General features: G+C 48.4%; 1 pseudogene; it reads right to left on the bottom strand.

Moving 5' to 3' along the window:
• Nucleotides 1-3,060: 3,060 nt before the first annotated feature.
• On the bottom strand, nt 3,061-7,746 carry LOC141567119 (DNA-binding protein inhibitor ID-2 pseudogene; annotated as a pseudogene).
• Nucleotides 7,747-8,857: the final 1,111 nt, after the last annotated feature.

Raw genomic sequence — 8,857 nt, 5'->3', positions numbered from 1 at the left:
CTCGGGATTTCGGCTTGTTTCCCTTGTCCACTGTCTCCACAAAGAAGGTCCCTTAATGGGGTCCTCTAAGACTTTTTCTTTCTGCTCTTACATTTAGGTTTCTGATCCATTTTGAGTTAATTTTTGTATATGGTATGAGGTAATAAGGGGACAGTGATCAACAGATTCCTTGGTCTTACTCAGTTGTACCTCATCATCTAGAAGCAGTCGGCCTGGCAGAACAGTGGTACAGCCTGCTGAATGCGCAGGAGATGCTGGCAGGAGCGTGTCACCTGTAGGTTTGGGCCCTGAGCTCCTTGACATAGTATTTGTTTTGAATAGCACTCTGTCCCCTGTACCTAAAAATTATACAAGAATCAATGTGGAAGTGGCCCATCTCACTCTCCGATTTGCATAAATTTGGCTTCCTGTCCCCAAATCTTTAGGCTCTGCCAGTTAGAGGTCCTAGTTTCCAGGGAAGAAGAAATTATACCAGGCCACACAGTAATGTTTCTACTAAACTGGAAGCTGTGATTGCCACCTAGCCATCTCCTCATGTCAGTGGATCAATAGCAAAAAAGGGATTACTGTACTGGGCAAGGTCATTGATCCTGATTGCCATGAGGCACCAGGGCTATAGACAGATGCATTAGTCAGGGAAGGGGATGTCTGGATCCAGCCAGGACACCTTAGAACCTCCCACCTGGTCGTAATTGACAAGAGACAACCTGGAAAATGACAATCCCAAAAGGACAGGCAACGCAAGGATCAGACCTGTCAGGGATGAAAGTCTGTATGACCCCATCAGGCAAGTAGCCCCGATGTGCAAAGAGCCAGCTGAGGGGAAGAGAAGGAGGGAGATACTGTCAATTATGGACTCAGGACCAGCTGCAGCGGTGGGGCTGTGACTTGCTTCATTAACCCTCTTGCCTTTATCTTCCTTGCGATCACATCTAGCACTATCTTGAAAGGGACTTGTTTACAATGGACTGTACCTCTCTTTTTGAGAAAACAGTGATACAGTGATGACAACTTTGTTCTCATGGAAAAAAAAAAAAAAAAAAACAGGCCCCCTGCCCCTGTTGGGATATGGAAGTCAGATATAATGGGAGGGCGAGAGTGGAACTCAGTGGCACGAGGGGCGGACTGATTGAGACACAAACCTTTCTTCTCAAATGCTGTGAACTACTCTTGCTCTCTCTGACGTTGCCCCTCCACTTGCAGGCTTAGACAAAAGGCCACACTGTGTAGTATAGGTTCTGGTTTCCAAGTACCACCCAGGGCTGGGCTATAGAGCCCAGGACCTTGGGGTGAAGCTTTATCCCTGGGGATAGGTTGTGGGTAAGAGCTGTGGGGTACTTCTGGTATGCTTCCTCCTTGCAGCCTCTGGAGAAGTGCCACACACGTGCTGAACCCACACACTGGCTGTGCAGCATGCAGTGTCTCTCTGTGGCCTGTTGAAAGTGCAGTCAGGACCCTAAGGCTTTGTACCACCTTGCCTGGCATCTTCCTTGCCCGTATTTCCCTTTTCCTCACTCTCAGTCGCCTAGGCTTTCACTTGAATCCTGGCCACAGAACAGAACCTGAGGAAGACCTGGCTTCCAGAGGACCTAAGACAGGGGGTTTCTGAGAACTGTCTCCCTTGGTGTGGCCCTCACCGTGGTCACTGCTGGAGCCTGAGTCGGACCACTCCAGCACAGCTGCTGAAGCAGAAAAAAATAGAGATCTGTACGGAGTAGGGAAGGGAGGTGCAGGAACCAGCCACTTTTCAGAAGGGAGACCAAAGGGGTGGACATTTGAGAGATGAGAGAGGAGACAGGGCCAGGAAGGAGTTAAAGTTAAGTCTCAATGAAAGTTGTCCCCTGTAAATGGGTCTATGCAGGGAGCTTTCTGTGAAGGAGTGGCTGGATTCTGGAGATGGAAAGGGAGGACAACATTTCCTCTTCCCACTTAAGTAGACACACCCCGTTCACGCAGGACTAGGAGTGATTTCCTCTGAGGCTGAGGCCGCTCAGCCCTCCATATTCCTGGGTGGGGGCAGTGTCTGACTCTCACAGTGAAAACATCAGGATTTGGTGGTGCTGGGGGCAGGAGGAGGCAGCGGCAGACAGCAGGTCCAGAGCAGCAAATAAGGGCTGCCCCCTATCCCACTGCAAGGAGACCAAGAAGGGCTGGTGGGGCTGAGGGACCCTCCCTTCTGGCCCCCACCTCTGGCTACTCCAAATTCCCCAGTTCCTAAACACCGCAGGCCCATGGCACAAGCCCACGCCCAGAGCACAGCCTCACACTCCTATGGAGTCCTGTGGCCCAAGAGGGACTGGCCCTGGGGCAGTTTGGTGGTTTGCAGGGAGGCAGAGCAGGCGGAAGTTCAGCCAGAGCCCGAGACCTTAATGTCAGCCCTGGCCGCTTCTGCCTTTCACCACCCTGGCTTTTTTAGATATGTGGGAACTGCCCCCGGCTGGAGGCAGAAGTCCTAGCTTCAAACTGCGGTCTGCTAGTTCCTGGGGTCATGCCAGTCAGTCTTCTATCTCTAGGCAAGGCCTTCCTTTTCTTTCATTTTTCAAAACAAAAAGAGAGGCAGAGTAAATGAGGAACCTGAAACGTAGGCAATCGGCCCTGCCTGCCCGGGGTCCATCAGTGGGGTTGGGAGGGGCCATCTATGATAAAGTGTGTGGATATGTTTCTAAGGAGGAGTGCATAACTGTCATCAGATTCTCATAAAAGTTTTTTTTTTGACTCCAGACATGTTTTATTATAATCTTATAGTCTACATAAATTTGAACTTGTATTGATTTGGGTTCAGTTATAACATAGCATAATAAAAATCAAAGCACTGGTCCTCTGAAATAAAGCAGGCAATCACCATTCAGTAAACACACTTGATTTATTTTGTATAAAAGGGTTAAAGCTTACAACTAAACTTTTCTAAAAAGTTTAGCATGAATAAGTACATCATTACACTTTATATGCAGAAATATACATCTCTGCCACTATACAAGAAAACTCTAAAGAGTTCACGTGGTTTCACTCAATATATATATATTTATATATAAATATATACACAGCATTCAGTAGGCTTGCGTCAAAAAGGTAATTCCTGACCAAAAGACTTCATTAAAGTAACTGAATACTGGATCTTTCTTGGTATTCACACTCCGCCTTTGAAAAAAGGCAAAAAGTCTGCTTAGATTGGGCAATTCCTTGTGACTTTTAACGTTTTCGCTCCCCATGGTGGGAAAAGTATATAAAGAAACCTTCCAACTGCAGAAAGGGCATTAAAAGTCTTTTTCATAAATAACTAATATCAGTCCAGGTCAGACACCCTGAGGAAAATGATCTGATCCTTCTTAGTTTTGCTTCCGTTTTTGTTTCTTTTTTTTTAAAAAAAGGTCCATTCAACTTGTTGTCCTTGTGAAATGGTTGAAAAGTAGTAAGTTCCTGTGGATTTGTTGTCTGTTGTGCAAAGAAAAAAGAGTCACGGACACCATTTATTCAGCCACAGCGTGCTTTGCTGTCATTTGACATTAACGCAGAAGGGAATTCAGAAGCCTGCGAGGACAGGATGCTGATGTCCGTGTTTAGAGTGGTCAGTGGCGTCCTGCACGCCTGGCTCTGTCCGGCTCGCTGGTGATGCAGGCTGACAATAGTGGGGTGTGAGTCCAGGGCGATCTGCAGGTCCAAGATGTAGTCGATGACGTGCTGCAGGATTTCCATCTTGCTCATCTTCTTGTTCTGCGGGACGCTGGGCACCAGCTCTTTGAGCCTGGAGTAGCAGTCGTTCATGTTGTACAGCGGGCTCATCGCGTCGTCCACCGGGTTTTGCTCCGGGAGATGCCCAGGCTGTGGTCCGAAAGGCTGTTTTTCCTAACGGACCTCACTGCAGTGAAGGCTTTCATGCTGACCGCCGGGAAGGAGAGACCGGGAGGGAGCGGGCTACCCTGGAGCTCAGGCCGCCGCTGCCTGCAGAGCTTCCAGCGCCCAGCACCAGGCTCAGCTCAGAACGAATCAGATTCTCATAAAAGTTTAAGATCTGCCTGTGCTGTGTAGTAAGGTAGCCACTAGCTACATGTGGCGATTTAAGTTTAAACTAATTACAATAAAAGAAAATAAATTCAACCCCTCTGGCTCACCAGCCACATTCCAATGTCTCAATGGCCACACGTGGCTAGTGGCTGGTACGTTGACAGCACAAATAGAGGATGTGTCCAGCATTGCGGAAAGTTCTGTTGAACAGCGCTGCCTATTAGTGTTAAAATTGTTTCCCAGCTTTATTGAGGCATAGCTGACAAAGAAAATTGTATGAATTTAAAGTGTACAACAGGATGATGTGATATGCATGTACGTTGTGAAATACTTACCACAATGAAGTTAGCTAACATCCATCACCTCACATAGTTACCATTTTTTTGTGTGTGTAATAAGAACATTTAAGATCTACTCTCAGCAAATTTCAAGTACACAATACAGTATTGTTAACTATAGTCACCATGCTGGAATTAGATCCCTGCCCGTTAACTTTTTGCGCAGTGAAACTGAGATCTAAGGGGGGGTAACCTGTCCAAGGCCCCAGGGGGAGTCAGTGGTGGTAGCAGGTCTAGATGCCCTTCCTAACGTGTCTTGCAGTAAAATTGCATAAACATTTCTTCTTATAGGTACAGCTCACCTCAACAGTCTGGGATGGAAGGAGATAGGGCTGTAGTTGTGGGGTGAGGATGGGCGGAAGGGAGGTGTTCTGTGTTTGTTCCTCCCCTCCCCCTCCTCCGGGCTGCCCCAGCCTCCCAGTAAAGGAGGCTTAGAGGCCAGGAACTCCCTCCCCTCCCCTATGATGACCTCATCCTCACAAAAATGTGAAAAGGGAAATGAGGAGGGGCTGCATAGAGGGCAGCTGGGGGTGGTGGGGTGTGGGTGGTGCAGGTCTGAGAAATGGGGATGGGGAGGGCTATGCTGATCATAACCAGTCCCCATGCAGCCATCTTTCTAAAATCCAAGTCGGAACCTATCACCCCATGCTTAAACTCTTCTTGGACTGAAGACCAAATCCCAATCAAGAACTATTATGCAAGAGTCTGCATGGCCTGGCCCTGAGGTCCCTTATCTCGGCTGGCCACAAACTCTTCCTCTCTTTGCTCTGTCTCTATTACTCACCTCAGGACCTTTGCACTTGTGGTTTCTCTGCCTAGAACACTCTCCCTCCCACCTCCAATTAACTCCTACCCATCCTTACGGTCTCAGCTTAAGTACAGCTTCCTGGAGTGGTCTTCCCAGACCCCCAGGCCAGGTCAGCGTCCTGTTATATTAATATGTTCTGATAGTACTTCCTTTCAGAACACTCATTTCTGTTTGTAATTATGCATTTATTTGGGGGTTCTTTGATAAATGTCTCATTCCCCTAGCAGACTACGTTCTCCACAGTCAGCTTCTGCTCAATGTTGCATCTCTAAACCCCTGAGCAGTGGTTGGACCAGAACAGATCCTCAGTGAAAATAAGAGAAATAAGTAAAATGATTGAAGTGTTTCTTTATGTAAGAAGCATGCTCTTGAGAGCCCATCCCCACCCCGCCTGACCCATCTCATCAGGACCCAGTGAGGATGATGGCTGTGCCCTCTACCACCCAGAGAGGGGAAGGCAGGGGAAGGAGTGAGCCCTGGAGCCCTGGAGACAATGGAGGTGATCAGGAGTTGCAGGGGTGAGAGGAAATTGGATGAGGAGGACCAAAAGTGGTGGAACAGACAAGATGACAACCCGGGAACTTGGGAGACAGTAAAACTACAGGGTGAAATGCAGTCTAACTTGACAATATGATGCCATGGGATGATTGATTGAAACAAGATCATGGGATGCACCAAATAATGGGTCTCGTGAGCCTGCAGCTTATACTGGAATTAGACCGAGCAGGCAGATTGGATGGCGATGGTCAATAATGCAGTTTCTCTTGCCAGAGTGACCCGGTGGGGGCCAGGGTAAAGGTTTGGAGAGGGTCCCTTCCTAGTACCCTTTGCCCATCACGCCCTAAAGGAGTCACAGACAATACCCTAAGACAAAAAAAGGCAGCTCAACATAGACTACCAGTAGGACTGTCCCTGGACTGAGTTCCCCGGCTCAGCCTGGCTTGGCTGATTCTGCTGTAGTGGACTCCTTGACAGTGAGGATAAAGGGGGTTTGGCTAAAGAGCAGGGACATGAGACAGCCTCCCAGGGAAGAAGCCCCTCTAAGGGACCCTAGCCACCTACCCAGCCTCACTCTGATTCCTGTGCACTGTCTCACCTTGCACACGACCATTCCCCCTGCTCTCTTTTCCTAGGATGCCTTCAGCTTTTTCAAGATATTCGGTGACCTCTCTGTTCCCAGTTTCCCAGACTAACAGCCTTCTCCTCATCTAAATCATCTTGGGAGGCATACACCCCCACCCCTAAGGGAGCAGTGACTTGGTGCTCTACCCCATTCTTAAGGATTCAGAGAAAAGACCAACCCCAGAATGCCATGTTCCCCTTCCTTGAGCCCACTGACTTCCCTTTACCCATCCATTAGGGGCCAGGGCTGACATTTGCTGCAGGCTTACTTTGTGAGTCCCTGTGCCCTCATAGCAGACCTGGTCAGTGCTTCCCCCTCCCCTCCCCAGGCAGAGTGGAGGAGGCAGAAGACAGCCTCAACACCTGGATTCCTGAACTGCAGCTTCGCAGAGTGGAGTTTGAGGACAGATCCACTGTACCCAAGTTCAGGGTCACAGAGGCTTCAGCCCTTGTCTTCAGGAGCCTGGGATTCCTCCACTCCCTGCCTTCCTTCTTACTCATCTCTGTTTTGACTTGTTTCTGCCCTTATGAAGACTGAGAATCGAAGAGGTTGTGAGGAAGGAAAGACCTGTGCCTCCCTGGCCAGAGCCTGAGGCCCAGGGACACTCCTTCTTCTAGCTCCAAATGACCCTAGAATTCTAGAGTTCTCTTTGCCCTGGAATACTCTGAGTCTGCCCTGTTCCCTCAGTGACAGATTATGGGGACGCAGAGAGAGACACAGACACAGACAGAGGTACAGAGAGATAGAAACATACAGGCAGAAAGAGAGATAGACACACAGAGAAAACCACAAAAAGATTCAGAGTGAAGAGAAAGACAGAAAGACGATGAAAAGATACAGAAATAGGAAGAGAAACAGAGATGGGGGGGCGGGGAGAGTGAAGGGTGGAGAGAGACAGGGACAGAAACAGAGATAAAAGAAACTGAGAAAGAGCCAGGTTAAAAAAGAGAGAAGGAAGACATAACCTAGGGAGCCGAGGCTCGTCCCAAAGGGCTGAGCCAGAGAAGGCAGTGGCATCTGAGGGAGGGGGCTGGGTCCCTTTCTATAGCTTTGCCCTGCATCTCTGGCTCAAGTGTCCTCAACTTGTAGTCACTGAACTTGGATGGGAAAACAAATTACATTATTTTTACTTGTCCCTAACTGAAATCTAGCATTTCCTTCAATTATGACAATAGCAACAAACCAGTCGTATTAGCCGTAACTATGGCTTTGTCACCAATAGAAATCACATATAATTTTGTATCACATTATGGTATTGCAGATATCTTGAAATATCCTTTATGCTCATCACTGCTTCAAAATAACGTGAGATATCAACCTACTGCTAGATCTTATTTAAAGCATTAATAAAGAAGCATATATATTACTGTATCACATCAAAATAGTTTTGTAACTGTATTGCAATATAATTGGTTCCCTTTGTAATCCTACATATTTCATTTTATGCATTTTAAAACATTACTCTGAGACCAGGTCCATAGGCTTTATGAGATTGCCAAAAGGAAACAACACAGAAAAGATTTAAAACTCCTGCACCTGGTTCCTGACTGGGACCCCCCCCCCCCAACACCCATCCCTGCAAGCTCCCTGTGTCCTGTACTAATTTACCCAACTTCCCTCTCTTGCTGGGTTACTCTGAGTCCTCTAAGAAGAAGCTGCGAAGGCAGGATGAAACATGCAAGGGTTTGATTAAGGGAAAGCCTGTGAGAGAGCGAGCCAGGGGCTGGGGGAGCTATAAAGAAGAGGGAAGGAAAGAAGGTGGAGAGGAAGCATCTGAGACCACCATGCAGTAGAGCAACAGTTCAGTAAGGCCATGGGGTAATTCTTGAGCCAATGTCAGCTGTTAGAGGAGTCCCCTATCTCCCAGGAATGGGCCTGCCTTAGGATCTCTGCTGAGCTTGGTCATGGGCTGGGACCAAGCTTCCATTGGGAAGCTAGCCCTGGAGCAGGAGCTGACGGAGTTCAGAGAGAAGCAGCTAAGGCCCTTGGTCAATTTTCACTCCTTTAATAGGAGGTTTCTGAGGAAAATTCTCCTGGCCCCACAGTCGCCCATCTAGAAAAAGTCTTTTTACCTGTAGAGGTCACAAAATTCCCTATCTTAAGGATTGTTGTGAGAAGTAATCAAAGTTTGCAAGTCGATGTTTGCACAGGGCCTGGGTGGGACACAGTCAGTTCTCAATAAACGGTAGCCATTACTATGGCCATTTTAAGTATTGATTATTACTAGCATTCGCTTTCTCAGAGGGAAGGGCTCCAGGAAGCTGAAGATGGCTACTCCTCTCCTGGCTGGGACAACTGGGAGAAATGGGGACCACTTCCTCACACTCCCCTCACCTTCCCCTTAGGTAGGGGTCTTCCCCTAGCTGCTGACAGTTCCTGTGTCTGCTGACTCACAGCCAACTTCCTCTCATACAAACAGGAAAACACAGCCGGCCAGTCCCCCCTCCCCCCCAACACCACACAAAGCTAAGCGCCGGCCCAGCTCTGAGGGGGAAGTGCCTCAGGCTCTGGGGGACAGGCTTCAAGGCTGGGGATCCCAGATAGACTGGGGAGAGGAGAGGAGCCATTTCTCCTCAGGAACCTCCC

The sequence above is a fragment of the Rhinolophus sinicus genome, chromosome 5 (assembly GCF_057876585.1).
Source record: "Rhinolophus sinicus isolate RSI-liver-muscle chromosome 5, RSI-T2T, whole genome shotgun sequence".
Classification (NCBI taxonomy): Eukaryota; Metazoa; Chordata; class Mammalia; order Chiroptera; family Rhinolophidae; genus Rhinolophus; species Rhinolophus sinicus.
The sequence above is the reverse complement of the archived record's forward strand: the minus strand, read 5'-3'. Positions and strand labels throughout refer to the sequence as shown.